This window comes from Pseudopipra pipra, chromosome 14 (genome assembly GCF_036250125.1).
Source record: "Pseudopipra pipra isolate bDixPip1 chromosome 14, bDixPip1.hap1, whole genome shotgun sequence".
Classification (NCBI taxonomy): domain Eukaryota; kingdom Metazoa; phylum Chordata; class Aves; order Passeriformes; family Pipridae; genus Pseudopipra; species Pseudopipra pipra.
Window position 1 is genome coordinate 3,711,921 of NC_087562.1, and position 17,596 is coordinate 3,729,516.

The window sequence follows — 17,596 nt, forward strand, 5'->3', positions numbered from 1 at the left end:
AAGTGATTAACTTCTGTCACCTGTGCAACAGCCTTCACAAGCACATTATTTTTCCTTTTCACAGCCAAACAGAATTACTCTCCTAAAATACAGGGAGTGTACGACAGCAGAGCTTTGCATTGGAGCTTGGCATTGCTGGGTTAAGAAGAGGCAGTAATTAAGTGATGCTGGGAGCTCTGCACTCCCCCGAAGGCCTGGGCCTTATGCTCCATTTAGGCAAACATTAATAACCAATAATGAACACCCTGTCATTCCTTATTGCTGAAATATTGCATGCTTTTATGAGAATTCAGTACTCAGAGAGATTGCCTGCCTTCCTTCAAAGAGTATCTGGAAGGTGGACAGTGTTTTTCCTCTGTGCATGGCTCCCTATTTCAGTGTTACAAGGTAAGATCACTTTTAATGTTAGCATAGTTTTGCACAAGTATGAAGTAAGTTAACCCCTAACTTCACTTAGTTGCTTGGGTTCTTCTGCTCCCTATTGGTTAATAAATATTTATTGCCACTAGTGTATTGCCCTGTCTAGAATTTCAATGTCATAATTTTCTCCAATGTAGATAAAATTACTTGCTCTCTGGTTTTTTTCTTCCTTACTTTTTTATTTTGCTCCCATTCTCTCTTTCTCTTTTTTCTCTCTGTTTTTTCTCCATTTTCTTTCTTCCTCTCTCTGTTCTCCTCTTTGTCTCTCATGCTTCTGTGTTGAGATAACCAGTATTAAAAAAAGGCTTTTTCCAAATTAAAGAAAAAGCACAAAACTGTACAGCATTTATTTCTATTAGAAACACTTGTGAAAATAATTTTTCTTGCACTCTCAGCTTGATTTCAGCACAGGAGGGATGTGCATGGGACATTAAAAGGAAAAGCAATTGAAAAGAAACAGACTCCAAGCCCTCCATTTTAATATCCTAGATGTGGCTAAGCCATTGGCTTTCAAATATATTTTGGTGTAAAATTTGGCACATTTACAGCCAGTCAGATTTATTTATTCGACTGGCTTACATTTTTCTGGTTGATTTACCTGAGGCAATGTCTGTGTGAATTACTCCACAATGCATTGACTCCAGTGTTCATTAAAGGTAGTTAAGCGATCCTGTGTCTAATATTAAAGCAAACCCCATTAACCTTAACTAGTATCATATCAGCAAAACAAAAAGAACTGAATAAAGCAAAATAGATCGGGTATTTATAGTTCTTGGAAAAGATCCAGCAAATTCACATCAAGCTCCTAATAGTCCTAATAAGCACTTGCTAGTTATCCCCATAAAAAAAGGAGGAGGCTGGGTAAGGGCTGTGTCTCTGATGAACAGCTCAGGCCCCATAGGACTTTCTGAAGGGGAGGTGTTGGGAGGTGTTGGCAGGCGATGCCGCGGAGCATTTCCCACCCACACGCTGCAGGGCGTTGCTCGACCCCTTCCCCCCTGCTTTCCTTCCAAAGTCAACATTTCCCACTTTAATGGTGATTTTTGGACCCTGAGCTGGTGCCCTGTATCTGCAAGTCCGGGTAGGCGAGTGAGCAAACTCCCTTGCTGAGATAGAAGAGCCACCAGAAGCTCTTAGGGGAATGGATGTGCCATTTCAGTCAGTGACAGCTTCTACTGCTGTCCACGAAGCAGATGTTGCCAGACAGTAACTGACTGCTGGGACCTGTACTTGCAAAATTACATAGAGGGGAACCAGCAGAAACCCATGCCAAGTCTTGGTTTGTTGGGTTTTTTTTTTCCCTCCCTGCTTTCTCCTTTGACACCTGGAAGACAAATTTCAGATATTCTCAGCCCAGGTAGAGATTTTTATTAGAGAAAGTCTTTCCAGCAACATTGCAATAATTTGACTTATATCAAGGTTGAATAACTCCTTGTCAGGTGTTAAGCTCATGACCTTTCAAGCCAAACACACTTATACTAACCATTTTACCATTGGAATGATCAATATCTTGTAAGTGAGAAAGTCTAGACAGATCTTATTTTGTCCTTTGGTATCACTTGTGGCTTTGGAATTGATCATTATATGTGGCTGGGGAAAAATTGCCTATACATTTCATGCTCTGTATTTATCTTGACAAGGTTCTCTAGGATTATATTTTCATAATCTGAATGGCAGTGGAACAGCTGCTCAGACTGTGCAAGCCCTTCTTATCGGGCTGAATTTAAGCTACGGTAATTACTCTTTCTCCTTATGTATTTCTTTTTTAAACAAGCGTGTACTATACATTAAAATGTATGGTTGGGGTGGCAGGGGGCATGCTGAGAAGCTTGGAAAATGCAGCTAAAATGTATTGCTTTCCATCTCCAGTGGCTGCTGTAGGTTTGTGTTTTATTCTAAATGTAAGCCCATGTCTGAGCATGAGTGGGATCTGCAGCAGCGTCCCAACACATGAAGGGAAAATGTTGTTTTATTAACAAATCTTTTAGAGTCAAGTTTCCTTAAGACTGGAGGCAGTTTAGGAAAACTAGAATAGCCAGAAGTAAAGACATGACTGACCAAAGCCTTCAACTGGTCCCTTTGCAAAGAGGTTCTGTGGTGAAACCCATGCCTGGGAAGCAGCCAAAACATCACCAGGAGCACAGAATCCAGACAGGGACCTGCACAGCCACCCTGTCTACCTGCTCCAGCCTGCTGACAGCAGGCTCTGGAGGTGCCTGAGTGACACAGTGATGGGAGCAATGAAATACAGCAGACAGATGCCTGTTTGCTGGTGTCCTTCACCATGGGACAGAGGAAATGGGAAAATAGAGAGGTATCTTGGAGAGAAAGAATGTGCTGCTTTTCTCTTGATTTTTTTTTCCCCCTACACTGCTAACCATGTTATTTACTAGATGCCTTTTCTGGGCTGTGCTTTTTCTTTTCTCCCCCACCCCTGTTGCGTTTGCAGAGTACTTTCCAAGGGGTGTTTCGTGAATTAGCTTCATGCTTTAAAAGAGAAGATTGCTCTGGCAGAGAACAGCATAGTTGTAAAAGTGTCAAGGTGTTATGAATGTCCTGATGATAGAGCCCAGTTGTTATCTGCTGGGTAGTGAGGGAGGATAGCTAATGATGTGCAGCATGTAAACCGTTTGTTGCTCTAATCCATCTGTGTGGAGAGGAGTGAAAAAGAGGGGCGAAATCCTGGGAAAATTACTTGGACAGCTGGAGATAAAGTGTGTACTGATGGAGTCATCCAGAGGTAGCTGTCAACATGAGCTGTGTTTGCATATAATCCAAGCGATGCACAATGATTCCTTTTGGTACTTTTTTTTTTATGGGGGTTCATGTGTCTGTGCACAGACCTTAATTACTATCCAGTATCTCTTACCAACTGGGCTCCAGTTTTAAGTGAGGAATGTGATTTTAATCAATTCGTAGCTGGGTGGTGGAGAGAAGTACTACAAACAGACCAAAGCAAGACATATGGATCCCTTTGGAGGACCTGAATTAAATGAGAAGCAGTCATTTTATTAATTCTGCTGTGTTTTATAGAGCTTTTATATGGAACATTACCCATACAACTTCACTATCTAATTAAAAAGGGCTCTTATCAATTTGCTGGGCAGTTGCTTATGCAGGGGGAAGAAAAAAAAAGAGAGGAAGAAATAATATATATTTTTTTTTTGAGTCACAGAAAATCATCTACCTTAAGGGAGTACGGAACAGATCACCAAACGTCTGGTGAAACTATTTTAACTGGTTATCTTCACTCTTTTAAAAGAACTGTTGTAAAAATTGAACATTAGTTAATGCTCTTGGGACTGATCTGCACCGTGCACATTGTTCATACAGAAACCTTACACAGGTCTGGTGCAGTGCCCTCAAATATGTGAGCACAGGCTAAATTAGGGGGGTTGTACATTGGATTTCTGTGATCCCTCCTGGCAAAGCAGGCACACTTTTCCTTGAGCTGGTGTTAGCCCTTTGCAGCAGCAGTTTGAGCAGCTCTGTCATGTTCTTAGCGGGGACTGAGGAGTGTGTGTGATGCTCACGGGCGTGAAACGTGTGAGCTTTTTGCAAAGGGAGGACAGAGAAAAGTGAGTGCATGGGAGCCACGCTGCTCCTGACTGATCATCACATCAACATGGAACTAATGGCCTTAAAATGGACTTTGCCTTCTGCAGGCAGCCTGAGAGGAAGGGCGGGAGAGACAGGGGAAGGTTATGGAAATGGATAGTGCCTCTCCATGTGCAGCCCTCTGTGCCTTGGCCTGCTGCCTGTGTGGGATGGGATAAGTCTGAAGCCATCCTGGGCACCTGAAAAGCAGCATCACAAAAAAACAAGCAGGAGGGAAGGGGGAAAAAAAAAAAAGTCTTCTAAACCCCTCGCACCTCCATAAACCCCTTACTTTATGTGGCGTATTGGATTTTACAAGCACAGAGTCTGCTGGGAGCTGTCTGCCGAGCACACAGTTAGCAGTGATTGAACACCAGCGTTTTAGCATTTTGACTTAAATCCAGTGTAAACTTGTAAGTGAACTGCTGGCCTGGGCTGAGTCTCTGGTGGACAGCAGTCAACCATGCATCACAGGCCGAGCAGCCACGGAGTGCCCGGCCGGTGGCTGTGGGTCACAGTTCAAAGGAAGCCTGAAATTTCGCTTCAATGGATACTGAATTACCTCTCATCCCAGGGAAAGCTTTATTTCTCTTCCTCTCTTTCCTCCCAGCATTGAGCCAGCGTGGCTGGAGAAGAGAGGAGAAAGGGAGCTGGTGCTGAGACCATCTCAGATGTACCCGGACTACAAACAAACCAGTATTTTCCTTCCAGCAAAGCTGTTCCTTTAATCTTTATGAGCAGGAGAAATTCATGCATTACAGAGGCACAAAAATGAGAAGGGAAAGGCGGGTGGGAATAGTTGCATTAGAATTAAGCCCTGTTTTTAATATGACACCTGTCAGACTTATTGTTAAAAATATGGAGAAAGGCTCCCTTCAGAAATAATAACATTGCAGCAAGGTTAGTTATACAGTGAGTCCTGTCAACAGCCGCAATTAGAAGTTGTTTACCATCGAGCGAAATAGCTCGGCAGCATCGGGGCTGCATGGACGGTACGTGCTGCTTCAGCCCCAACCCTGGGCTCACAGATAATCCTCCCAACCCAGCCCGAAGCCGAGATGGGAGATTCTTCCCCGCAGTCACATTACTTTCCTAATGACACTATCACCCAACCAGGGATTAAGCGCTGCTTCGCAGTCAATGGCTGGTGTCACCAGGTTTAGGCTGCCGAACAATTAAAGGGTCAATTTACGGCGGGTTAGTGGGTGGGGGTGAAGGGCAGGGGAAAGGGGATGACTGGCAAGGAGAGCCCCTGATAAACAAGAGCTGTCAGAGAGCCCTACCCTGCAGGGGCGACTGTTTCTGTCAGCTGGCTATTAGGAGGAATTCCTTGCCGTCGCAATTAAGCGTCTCCGCCGGGGCCGGCGCTGCCGCGGCCACCCAGAGAAATCCCCCCGTGCTTCGGCTGCCAACTGCGCCGCGGTGTTTGCGAGTCACCCGGCGCTGGCACTTAAACCCAGACCACAGAATTAATTTCATTTATGCCTTCAGCCAGATTTCAAAGTAAGGCTCTGGAGAGACGCAGGAGAAATTAATTTATTAAAAAGCAATAGCTTGATAATGCACATGATGATAGAATAAATGAATCTGTTCAATATCTTATAAAACAGTTGGCAATCACATAATAGAGCATTCATTGTCAATTTAGTAGCTTGTCTCATTATACTCGGCAAATAGTAGTAAAATGGTGTATTATTCATGAACCAACATGCTTTAATTACTTTTAGTGCACATTTATTTTTTCAAATGTAATATGAGTTAGATTCATCTGTAACTGTAACTCAGCTTGTGAATCTTGAAGCGGTAACACAAACTGGAAGAGAAATTTTATGAGCACAAAAATCAGTTTCTGGGAAGTTTGTGACATTTCTATATGCTATGAAAGCAAGTCCTAAAATGCCAACCTCAGATGTCATCCCCAAATTGATCATAGCTAATAATACTTTAATAAATACAATATTAATATTTAATAATTTAATCAGATATAATTTCATGTTTCATCATTTGCTAGGGTTGTTTTGTGTTTTTTTTACCTGCCATAAAGCAAATCCTTAAATCTAATATAGTTTATTTTTTGGCTTTACATATAGAAATTGCCTTGTTACCACTCCCTCCCTTCTTGGCTTCTCACACACAGTTTTCACCAGCTTAATTTGCTATGAAGGTCTCACATACATGCAGCCAAGGTCAGTGAAAGTCCACTGCTCATTTCAATTAAAATGTTTGCAAGGATTTATACATAATAAACTGATCTTGCCTATAATAACAGGTTTCCTTAAGTCAGTCTTGCCGCTACTAAGTATAATGTTGCAGCACATTGTTGATTTCTATGTACATAGAAAAGAGAGCACTGTAAAATAAGATGACTTGAAAATGCAATTAAAGTGTAAATCTTTACACCCATTAACATTTAGGGTCCATTAGATTGCTTTGTCTTTTACAATATTAAATGCTAAAATGTTTTGCTTTTATTCTGTAACAGTATATTCTAGTTCTATTTATAATACAAATGTAATTTAGCTCCCAATAAATCTTGGCTTTAATTGGTTATTAAGTATGTGCTACTATGTAATAAATTTAATCCACAGATTTTCTTTTTTTCCCCTTTCATCTCTATGGCTTTGTATTCTGGGGTCAGGTACGGGGGTTTTGTACCATCATAAATATTTAGCCCATCTGAGCATCTCCCTCAAGAACGTGGATGGGGGTCATTGCCCTCATGCTGAGCCCATCAGTGGGTGCCATGGGGCATCCAGGTGAACTCCAGGCTTGAGGCTGAACTCACCCAGGGACTTCTCTGCCTCTGTGCCCAGGGGGAAATGCTTTTGCAAGGTATGTCCTCTCTTTGCAGTGACTCGAGGTGTGAGTGTCTGACCCTGGCGTGGGGTCTGACTCTGCCAGACAAGAGGTGACGTAGTGGCCTTTGCACTAATAAAGGTTGTAGAAGGTATGAATCAGGGCTGAATTTCACTGTTTCGCCCTTGATGTTATCTTCTGCTTTGAAAGGTGTCCAAACTGTGGCTGCACAATTATGACTCTTTTCCTCAGGCCTCAGTAAGCACAATTTAGACTAGTTTTTATTGGTCACCAAGGATGAGTTTCTAAGGTTTTTTAGATTCGAGAACTGGGGTAATAGCATTGTGAGGGCATGGCCCAGTTTCCTTTGTAATCCTGATTTCAGTTCCCACTAGTAACCTGAAGCCATGACTGTTTAATCCTTAATTCCTGCCACAATTAACATCTCATATTCAGGAGGACTTCTCTGTGATTTGGAAGGAAATCTGTCCCCAGCTAGGTCAGCCCAAGCTAGTCTCTTTACTAACTGGGAAGGGATCCTTTTCAGCTCGAGTCAAACACAGTAACACCTCATTTAATGGTGCAATAGAGCAGAGAATCTGTTCACCGGCTCCGCTCGGATGCAATGCGAATCAACATCCTTGCAATTAGAGCTGGCGAGGAATGCAAGCACACAAACTCATAAGCTACTAATGAACTATTTGAGCAATTCTACAGGTATTTATATAAGGCTGAGACAGCATCCTCCACTGCAGAGCTCCCCCCTTCCCGGCCCCTGCATATTCCCAAGGAAGCTTTAACTGAAGTGAAATTTCTTTATGTAAATACAGGCAATGCAGAGAGACCCACGTGTTCTGCCATCACCCCTGTGCTCGTGGCTTTGGTTTGTGCTGGTGAACAAACCAGGCCCGTTCTGCAGTAACTTTGCTGCACATCAATGCACACAAAGGGAAGTCTGCTGTCTCCTCACCAAGATTTTCACACTTGTGAGTGCATCATGGCACCACCACAGATGAACCAGAGAACAGCTTTTTTATCCCTTTTCCAGAACCTTTATACCATCTTGCCTGGTTCACACTTATCTTGGATTTGCCTAACTTCATTTGCACAACTCCAGGCTAAATCCCAGCTATCCATTCCCCTGTAGGATAATCTCAAAGAGCACCTCAGCTGAGTATGTCATACCTTTCTATAGGTCATAGCTGGCAGTTTCCAGGGCAAACCCCTCTTCACCAAGAGCCAAGCACATCAGGCAGTGTCCATGGGTGGCTGAGGTACAGCAGCAATCCTGCCTGCACCCCTATGGCAGCATTTCCCCTGCTCCTTCTCTGGGTCAGCAGAGCAAGGTGCAAGAGCAAAGCTGTGGGTCACACTGGCACTTCTCTGACCTGGTCCCCAGATGTTCTTGGGAGTTACCAACACCCTCTATGAACTATTGCCTTGCTCTCATCTGTGTCTGGGTTGGCAAAAACCCCCAAAAGCTGAAACAAAGGTGGTGACCTGTTTGTTGAAGTACTAAAACAGTATAAGTGCCCAAAACCAGAGCTCAAAATGCCATTGCACAAATAGGTGCTCACACTTACACCCTGCAGAGCCCATCAAAGGGTGACCATGTTCACCCCAGAACTCATGCACTGCTGGACTGACATGCCATAGGGAGGGCTTAGGACATAAAATGTCTTTACAAGTGCTTATTATTTCACTGTGTCAATTTTACATGGAGCCCTTGAAGCAGGCAGACTTTAACAAACACAGAAAATAACTACCACAATTTGTCTTCAAAATAAATAAAGGAGTAAAAAACCCATCCATGATGTTCAATTGAACGACACTTCAAACTTTTACTGGCAAATTGGTCAGTCAGTCAGCTGAATATTTGGTTTACGTCCATGAATGAGTAGAAATTACAAAAAAAATAAAAGAAATCATTTTTTCCGGAGCACAAGCCTCACTGGTCTTATTGGCTGAGTAATCCATATGTTTACTGCACTTAGAATGAAATACAATAGTTCCGTCTGAATAACCTGATTGCTCTTAATTTCCTAATTTTTATATCAGTCCCCTGGTTTTTAAACCCTTTGGCAATTTACAACACTCAAACACTTTCTCAGTTGCAGAGCAGTTGTTCACATGGATGCTGTTACTCCTGAATGGAAGGTTAATGATGTATTTTGTACAGATCTGTGTTCACAGGCATAGTCCATGAACATATGGATATACACGTACAAGTATGTGTTTATATAAATATATACACACATACACATTTGGATGCACATAGACACTTTAATATATGATTTCTTTTTAAATGCTTTTTTTTTTTTCCTCCCAGTTAAATTAAATCCCCTAGAATCTGAGTATTGCTGAATCACTTGGGTCATAATTCTGGGCCTGACCATGGTTATTACTTTTACTACTTTCTCCTCTACCCCACTATCATTATGCCCTCTGTCTGAGGCCACCCAGCACTTTTGTCCTCAGATGAGGAAAGAAATAAAATAAAGAAATACAGTTCTTCATCCTTTGTCTCCATTTTTTTCCCCACTAATATTTTTGTTGCATTCCTGCTCACCTGATTAGTTATTTTATACATTAGATTTAGCATAGAACTTTATGTTCTTTTATCACATATGCCTTTCAGTTTGACAATTTAGATGTGCAGAGACCAGGTCAGAGGCTCAGTACTGAACCTATTCCAGTTTGTTCTGAAGCACCCACTCATGTACAAGGGCTTGACAGTAAAGTGCATACAAATGGATCTCCTAAAGGACTCCTAAAACAACCCCATAGCTAAATCTGCAACCACAGCTAACTTTCTAAAATCACATTGGTGACCATCACAAAACTTATTTGCACACTGCCTTTAAGTGTGTACCTTACTTAAATCACTGCACGTTGTCACGGCTTATTAAAATACAAAATAGAGACAGAAACTCCTATAAACCATTAACCATTTGGAAAATAAATTTCCTGGGTTTATTGATTGCCCTAAGTTAAGAATCCATGATTTTAGCTTTCTAAATTTTTGAAATCTGCAAAAAATAGTAGGTGAAACAAACAGGCAAAATGCTCCATGATGTTAGAAACTGCCGTGATTACTTTAAAATGTTCACTGAACTAACAAGAATATCTTCCAGTCCTCCTTAAAATTAGTTCTTGGCTCCCAATATTTGTTAACATTTGATATACTTTCCCTGATGACTCTGGATGCATCTGGAGGTCGGTGCTCCAGAGTTCCTGGCTATCTTTATTGTCCCTAACTTGCTTTCATTCCAAGCCTCTTCCTACTTGCCAAGAAAAATATTTCTAGTGGTTCTATCTTCAGCAGCTCCCTCTATCAATGCGTAACAGATGGACGGTCTTTTCTGCAGAAAAGCAGGACCAAGTGCTTTTGCTGGCTGACAAAGGGCTGGGTGAGGGTGCTGAAGTGACTGCAGACCAGGGTAAACAGAAGGGTTGCAGAGAGCAGGAGAGTGTCTTAAAACTGTTCATGGCAAGGGTTTGCAAGGTGGTTTAATAAAAGAACCAAGTGAGTAAACATTTACATATGAAGAGCCTCTCACCCCTTGGGAAACTGAGAGTATTTTGTGAGGTTTTTTGCTTGCCTTTTGCAGATGTCTCTGAGGGCACTGCTGAGACCCCACCTCACCATTTCCCACCAGCAGCATCTCTGAAGCTCCAACAGAGCTTCTCTCAGACAAACCTGTTCTTGAAATTCCACTCCTTGACATCTATGGCTGCAATCTCATTCAGTTTTGCTGCTCCAAGGCCCTGGTCCCAGCTCTTCTCACTGGGAAGGGTCCTCTGCTTAACAGGGCAGCCCCCAGGACATGCCACTGACCACCAGCTCTTTCCTTCCCTTCTGCTGTCACTGCCTCTGAACCTGCCACTTCCATCCAAACCCAAGCATATGCCATCAATGAACCTCTCATATTCATTGATCTTCCCGAGCACATCAACCTGTCTCTCTAAATCTGCACTCTGATTTTTCAAGTAATAGAAAGAATCCCTCTGGATAACCACATAATCATCTCCTTTTGGCTCCTGATCAGGCTGCCTCGCTCTTTCTTGCTCTCTCTCTCTCTTTTTCTGAATGAGGACGGTGATAAAAATGCTGCCTTCCCATTTCAGTCTTCTGCAAGGCTTCCTGGGTGCCCCACCAGACTCTCTCAGCTTCCAGCTCTTTGAAGATGAATGAATAATATTCCTCTGTGTTTCTATTATCTGCAAACTACCAATTAAACAGAACCAGCAACTAGAGATAAAAGTAGAGCCTTGGTGAAATCCGTGGCAAAACAGACAGGGAAAGCTCAGGATATCTTCACTTAGGCAATCAATGGAAAGTTAGAGATGCAGAGTAGGAGACAGGGGGCGATGCTGGGTATCCCCACCCCTATCAGGGCTCAGATACCCATGGAATAACTCTGTAATTGCTGTGGGACTACAGGCTAACTATTATATAATTATATAATTATATGTAGTTATTTATATGAGGGGAAGAGGTCAAATTTAGTACATTATCATAAATTCACATATCAGGAGCTTTGTTTTAAAATCTTTGACTGCGTGGCCTTTGATCTTTGAACTGTTTGGTAACTTCAAGCATCATTACCCCAGAATGTGCCAGAATGTGCAATTAGTGCAAGTACCATTACATACGGTGTGATATTTGTATCATGTTTAATACAACTGGTCTGTGAATTTGTATGCTCTGAATAATAATGAAATCTAGGTTTAATTCTTGATCTTTAAAAAATTATTTTAATGTTCTGATACTGATGCAGCTAAATACCAAACAGTGTAAATATAACATGAAACTGTACAGCTGTTAGGCTAAAATGTGATATTATTCATCCATCTTTGCTTTTTCCATTGCACCTACCAGTCTAGCATGTAAGTGATATGACTTATTTATTTTGTTTATTTGGAGTTGTATAATAATATCAAAAAGACTCCTGCACAAGGAAGCCCTGCCACACCATTAATGGAGCGATGCGATCCCGGCCGCATTAGTGGAATCCTTTCGGCAGGAATCCAGCCAAAGAGTCACCTCCCAGAACGCCCTCCCACCCCTCAGCTGAGCAGGGAGCAGCCCTGCAGCCCTCTCCAAACCAGATGTCTTTTGCAGCAGGGCTGGAAGATGCTCAAGGGAGGGTTATTTCTGCCCCGGAGCAGTCCCCACCCCTGCAGGGGGTCACTGACAGCCACGTCTCCTTCCTCCAACAGCAGGGAAGGGCTGGGCACTGCTGCTCATCGCAGCAAAGGGGTCACGGATGGTCCAGATTTCAGATCCAGCACCCAGGTTTCAAAGGAGTGGGGTGCAGGACTGCAAAACATCTGCTGACACCCCAGAGCAAAGTGCTTCAGCATGTGCCCAACCACGGGCACGTGGGGATACACTCTGACTCTGGTTATTCGTGTGCTAAGCACATGGGAAGATGCTGCTCCAGGTTCCTGCCACGATGTTCATCGTGGTCTCACACTGAATTTGGTGTATAAGGAAAAGTGGATGCCTTTACTTTTATCTCTTTGTCTAGGTATAAAATTGTCATCAACTCTTCCCTTTTTTTCTTTTTTTCCTTTGGTATTTTACTGTTGTTTGTCACAGCCAGCAAGATAACTGAACAGATAACTTCTTCTGCTCAAGTGAAATGAAATGGAAATAGCATCTGTCTACAAAAATCAATTTAGAAACCACCTATATATTTTTGGGCTCAGACAATAGGTATTTCCAAAACCATGCCTTCTAAAACCCTTTGAGTGTAAAAATAAGAAGAAAAATAATACCTGGATGTGAGCTACCATCTATCAGTCAGGAAAACTCACTCAGACTCAGATGCACGAGCCAAAATGAATTTCAGATTGAAATGGATGGGAGACAGGCTATGTTGTCTGATTTGCTTGGGGTACTTCATTATTAATCTCTTTGCTTCCATTTATTTTAATGATCATAGCCAAGAAAGTCTCATTTATGAAGAACAATTTTTTTTTTAAGGACTGTTTTACGTGTGGTTGACGCCTGCACTGTGCTCTGTTTCTTCACAAGCGCCAAGAGTAGGGCTGCTTTGCTTACAACTGCTTACAATTGTCTCTAAAACATGTGTTGGTGCCTTGACCTGTAGAGGGTTGGACCTTGGCCCCACAGCATTTGCATTCAGGAGCCCAGTCCAGTCACGCATCCCTCTCCCAAAGGGGTTTCTCCCTGTGCTGTGCTAGCAGACAGTGAAAAAGTCCAAGATGGAAAAGGGAAAAGTTAAAAACCACAGTGTATTGGAATAGATGCTAATGGGTCTGGCCTTCGTGTCTGAGGTAGAGGATGAGAGAAACTAACTTCAAACTCGCTTTGTCTCATCATTCTTGCTGCTCCTCCTGCACAGCCTTCTCCTGCTTTCCTGTCCCGTCCCCCCCCAGACAAAACTCAGGCAGCCAAGTGGGTTTTCCTAAATGAGATACACCTAATTAGTAGCTAGTCATAGACTTGCTGATCAGACAGATTCTCAGCCCTTTGTTTATAACCTGGCATATGCATCCATAGTGCATTTTTACAAGTAAATATACACATTTCATTAAAAGCACCATCTTCTCCGCTGCTTCCATTGCTTTGTTCTGTAAAAGGCTCTTGTAGGAGTGTTGTTTATTCCCTCAGCCCAAAAGAAAAAAAAATCCCTTCCATTATTATATTAATGCAATTTCAACTAATTAATGAATGATTTTCCAGAGCTATATTTACAAACTGTGGTGAGTACACATAGCAGGAGGGCGAAGCATCGTTCACCTTGGAGCTCTTTGTGATCAGTAAGTGGGAATATTGCCCTGTCTGACTTGGTGTGGGAAGCCTGGTGCAAGGTGAGTGTGGAAAGTGGCACCACTGGCATTGGAAGGAAACCTAATCTCAGGGAGAAAATGAAACCCTGTGAGTGGCTGGGGCTGGCAGGGGTTCTGTGAGGGAGGTGGACAGGAGGGCTGCAGTGCCTTGGGAGGGTGTTGACTATGTGTGGGGCTGGGACTCTGGAAATTTGCTCCAAGGGCAGAATGAAGGGAACAGGGGACTGGCAGGCAGACAGAAAGCCTGGGGGTGAACTCATCATGCCTGCCAGCTCACCTGGGCAGCAGGTGAGTCCTGTGGTACCCACTTTGCAGTCACACAAGCTGAACGCCCACAGAAAAGCAAGGCAAATTTTTTGCTCAGAGTCACACCGTAATTCACTATCAGAGCCAGGATTAGACTCCTGGAGTTTTTTGTCCCCGTCTCTTTCTTCAAATGCCATAAATGCTTCACTGCAGCAGCAATATTTTGAGGTCTTGCAGGGCTCTAGTGCGTGCAGATGTCTCAGTCCAAACACAGCACTGTGTGTCTTTAAAGTCTGCAAATTGCTAATGCCTCTCTGAGAGGCAGAGGGTACTTATACTTTGTTATATCTGCCCTCAGATTTGGTAGCTCAAGTTCAAAAATCTTTTCTTTCTTTAACCTGGCAGCTCCTACTACTTTCCCTTCCCGTGACCATGAAATTTGTTCAGTCCCTTAGGGATAGCTGCTGAAGGAACATCTAACAAATTCCACACTGTGTCCAGAAAGAAAGACCAGACACGTGCGTGGTGCAATGCAATGGCTGATCTGAATAAAGGTCATTTAATATGAGAGAGGTATCAGTCCCCACACGCTGCCACTGCAATGGCTGGAGGCATCAAGCCTCCTCTTAGGAGCTCTCATTCACCCAGATGTGAAGCTCCCTGTTAACCTTCCTAGCATCAGCCATCTTATTCTGCTTCTTAAGCTATCAAAAAGCCTCTTCACATAAATAGGCAAGGGTATGCTTCCCCCGATGACCTTGTACTCTGGGTGCTCTGCAACCAGAGCAAAAGACAGGGGAAAATGTTGTTGATTCAGTGCAAACTGGGTTAGGGGAAGGAACTAGCATCCAGTTACACTTCTGTACATTTTATCATCTAGAATCATAAAATTGAGGATAAAGTGATGCTTGCAGAGACAGAAGCATGAATTTCTTTAAACAGCACTATCTGGAGAATGTACATTAGTGTAATACATCTTGGCACACTCATGGTGAATCATATTCACATCCTGCCCCTCCACACCTGGAGAAGATGGGCAGGATTTGGGCAGCATGGGAGCTGCTAAATTCCTCCTGCTGAGGGAATCCCTGAGCCCATTTGCTCACTAAAGCCATCACAATGGGGACAGCCCTGCCTGCCCTGTGCATGTAAGGAAATAAAAGCAGTTGCAGTGCAGAGGGAATCAGTGGGGCAGGACTCATCAGCAATGGGAATTTTCTGCCTTTGGGGGTGGAGGGCTCCTGTGATTTTGCCAGGAAGAAAAGGAAGCAGCAGATTTATGGCTGGTTGTTGAAAGGCACAAACAGCTTTCTCAGGGAGAAACAGGACGAGAAAGGTAGTCTCATGGCAATGGATCACTGCGTGCAGGGCAAAGGAGATGGCCAACATATGGGTGAAAGAGCTAAAGGTGAGGAATAAATGCAATTTATCACACGCTTTAGCCATTAGTTTTGCAGCTGATCATGTGGCTGTTATAACTATGTGTCTGCATGTCTGCATGGATAACAGAGGTGCTGAAGGTTTGGTCAAATTCTAAGTTATAAAGGAACCTAAGACTTGGTCAGGTTTCAATTATGACAGATATAAATAGTTAGCTGAATGTTCTAGCTATTTTACAGACTGGTCTTTTTTTCTTTTTTTTTTTTCCTTCTTTTTTACATGAGTGTCACGGGTTCAGCAAAGCCTTGCAACAGAGCCTTCATCTAAGAAAATCACCAGCCTGCCTAGCATACCTCACATACACTGCACAGGGTCTTACAACATGAGATTTACAAGCTCCCAGAAAGGGAGAGGCTCATTTAAGATCAGGCCATTACACACAAACATCAGGAAAAGCTGGTGGAAGAGGAGAAATAGTTTGTTTTAAGTATTGCTAAGCACCATCCGTGATTATGAAGGAAGTGCCTACAAGCTGGCAGCTGAAATTGCAGCTCCACCATTTGGTGCTCAGTTTTGTAGATTTTAACTGAGCGTTAACAATCATTGTGTAATTGAACACCTCATTCAGTTCATTAGCTGATGGCTGTGCAGTGCTGTCAATGTGCAAAGTGCAAGCCAGGTGCTAAGTGTTATAATTATTTGTTTCCTCCCCAGCATTTAAACCATTGGTGATTCCTGACTGCTGAAGATGGAAGCAGTTTGTTTTGCATGGGAATGATGAGGACAGATATAAACACAAGAGGAGCATCACATGTGGCCCAGACTGTTCCTCACTTGCTGGCCAATGTGGTTGTTGCTCTTTGCCCTCCTCTAAGAGAAGAGACCTCCCCTTCAATATTCTCCTCCAACTCTTGCCTGGTACTTCTTGTCCCCCTCTCCTCCTGACAGTTTTCTAGTTGGAAGTCTCAGCTAACTGCATTGGTTTTGCACTCCCCAGCCCACCACTGTGTCTCCTGTGGTAGGATCTGGTGGTGTTTATTGCAGCACGACCTCCCTAGACCTCTCCTGCCCACTACTTTGCAGGAGAAGTCCAGGAAGGTCAACTGGTAAAAGGATGCTGAGTACAAGGGAAAAGTCCATCCAGCCTGGCCTGGAGCCTGTCCCATGAGCAGCTGAGCACCACACTGAACACAGAGAAGGTCACATTTCCCTCTTGGAAATGCTGAAAACTGCTGCTCCTATGTCCTGTCACTCATTCCCCACATACTATCTTCAAGTGCAGCAAGAAGCTATGAAATCTGTGCCCTGCTCTTCACCAGATCTGCTCTGTACAGATCAGGGCTTCAAAGGGCTCAGCTGTAGAAAGCTGCAGTCTGAGTCATTTTTGAAGCCCTGATTGCCAAAGCTGGAGGCTCAGCTCTGTCCTGCCCCCACTGCATGGCTGGTGCTCACCCAGCACCTCAAAACACCTCCCCATCAGTGCACCCAGCACCTCAAAACACCTCCCCATCAGTGCCAGCTCAGCCTTCTGCTGGTGGAATTACTTGATGACCACTCGCCTTTGCAGGGAGCATCAAAAATATGCAGATCTTGGAGTTTTCCTCTATGTCTTTATTTAACTCAGATGCTGACCCACAGAGTGCTAATTAGCTAGATTCGAAACCAGGCTTAAAAAATTATAATGAGTTTACTGATTATCAGGTATGAAAATAAGGTCAGTCAAAAACATATCAGTGCTTTAATTAAACCTCAGTGAACTTCACAGAGCGAGATGGAATGACTATTAATGACTCCTGCTTTTGCTAAACTTCCCTTCTGTGGCCTGTTACTTCAAGGTAGGGACTGTCCCCGTTTGTCACACTTCCGCTCATGTAAATTGCCTGAGCGAGACCAGTTCTCGCTCACCAAAAAGCTCTGTAGGATGGAGGGAAGGTAGTAAGTATGTTCCTTGTGCCCACAGACAGACCTACTTTTTATTTCAGGGCAAACTATTGTCAGTCAGCAGCATGTCTTTGATTTTGTAGCTTCTGCACACTGATTTACTTTGCATGCACAATGTCTCGCTCCGTGTGGCTTATTTGTATTTTTGTCCGAGCTGCAACTAGCATTATCAAACTGATATGTGTGCACTTCTGTGCAGGCAAATTTAAGACCATGAGAACTGCAAGAGTGGATCAGACTAATAGTTCATCCAGTCCAGATGTTGTTTTCTGACTGGCCATGTGCAAATCCCTGGGAGGATACAGAAGGAGGAGGGACAAGGAGCAGTGCTTGAGGGAGCAGCTCTGCCTCAAAAGGAAGAGCATTACAAACACTGAATTTACATCCTGCATGA

The 17,596-nt window shown here is 43.4% G+C and overlaps 1 protein-coding gene across 1 annotated transcript in view; it reads right to left on the bottom strand.

Moving 5' to 3' along the window:
- The window catches only part of MAF (MAF bZIP transcription factor), a 197,819-nt gene that overhangs the window by 11,628 nt on the left and 168,595 nt on the right, over nt 1-17,596 (bottom strand). The window lies entirely within an intron of this gene.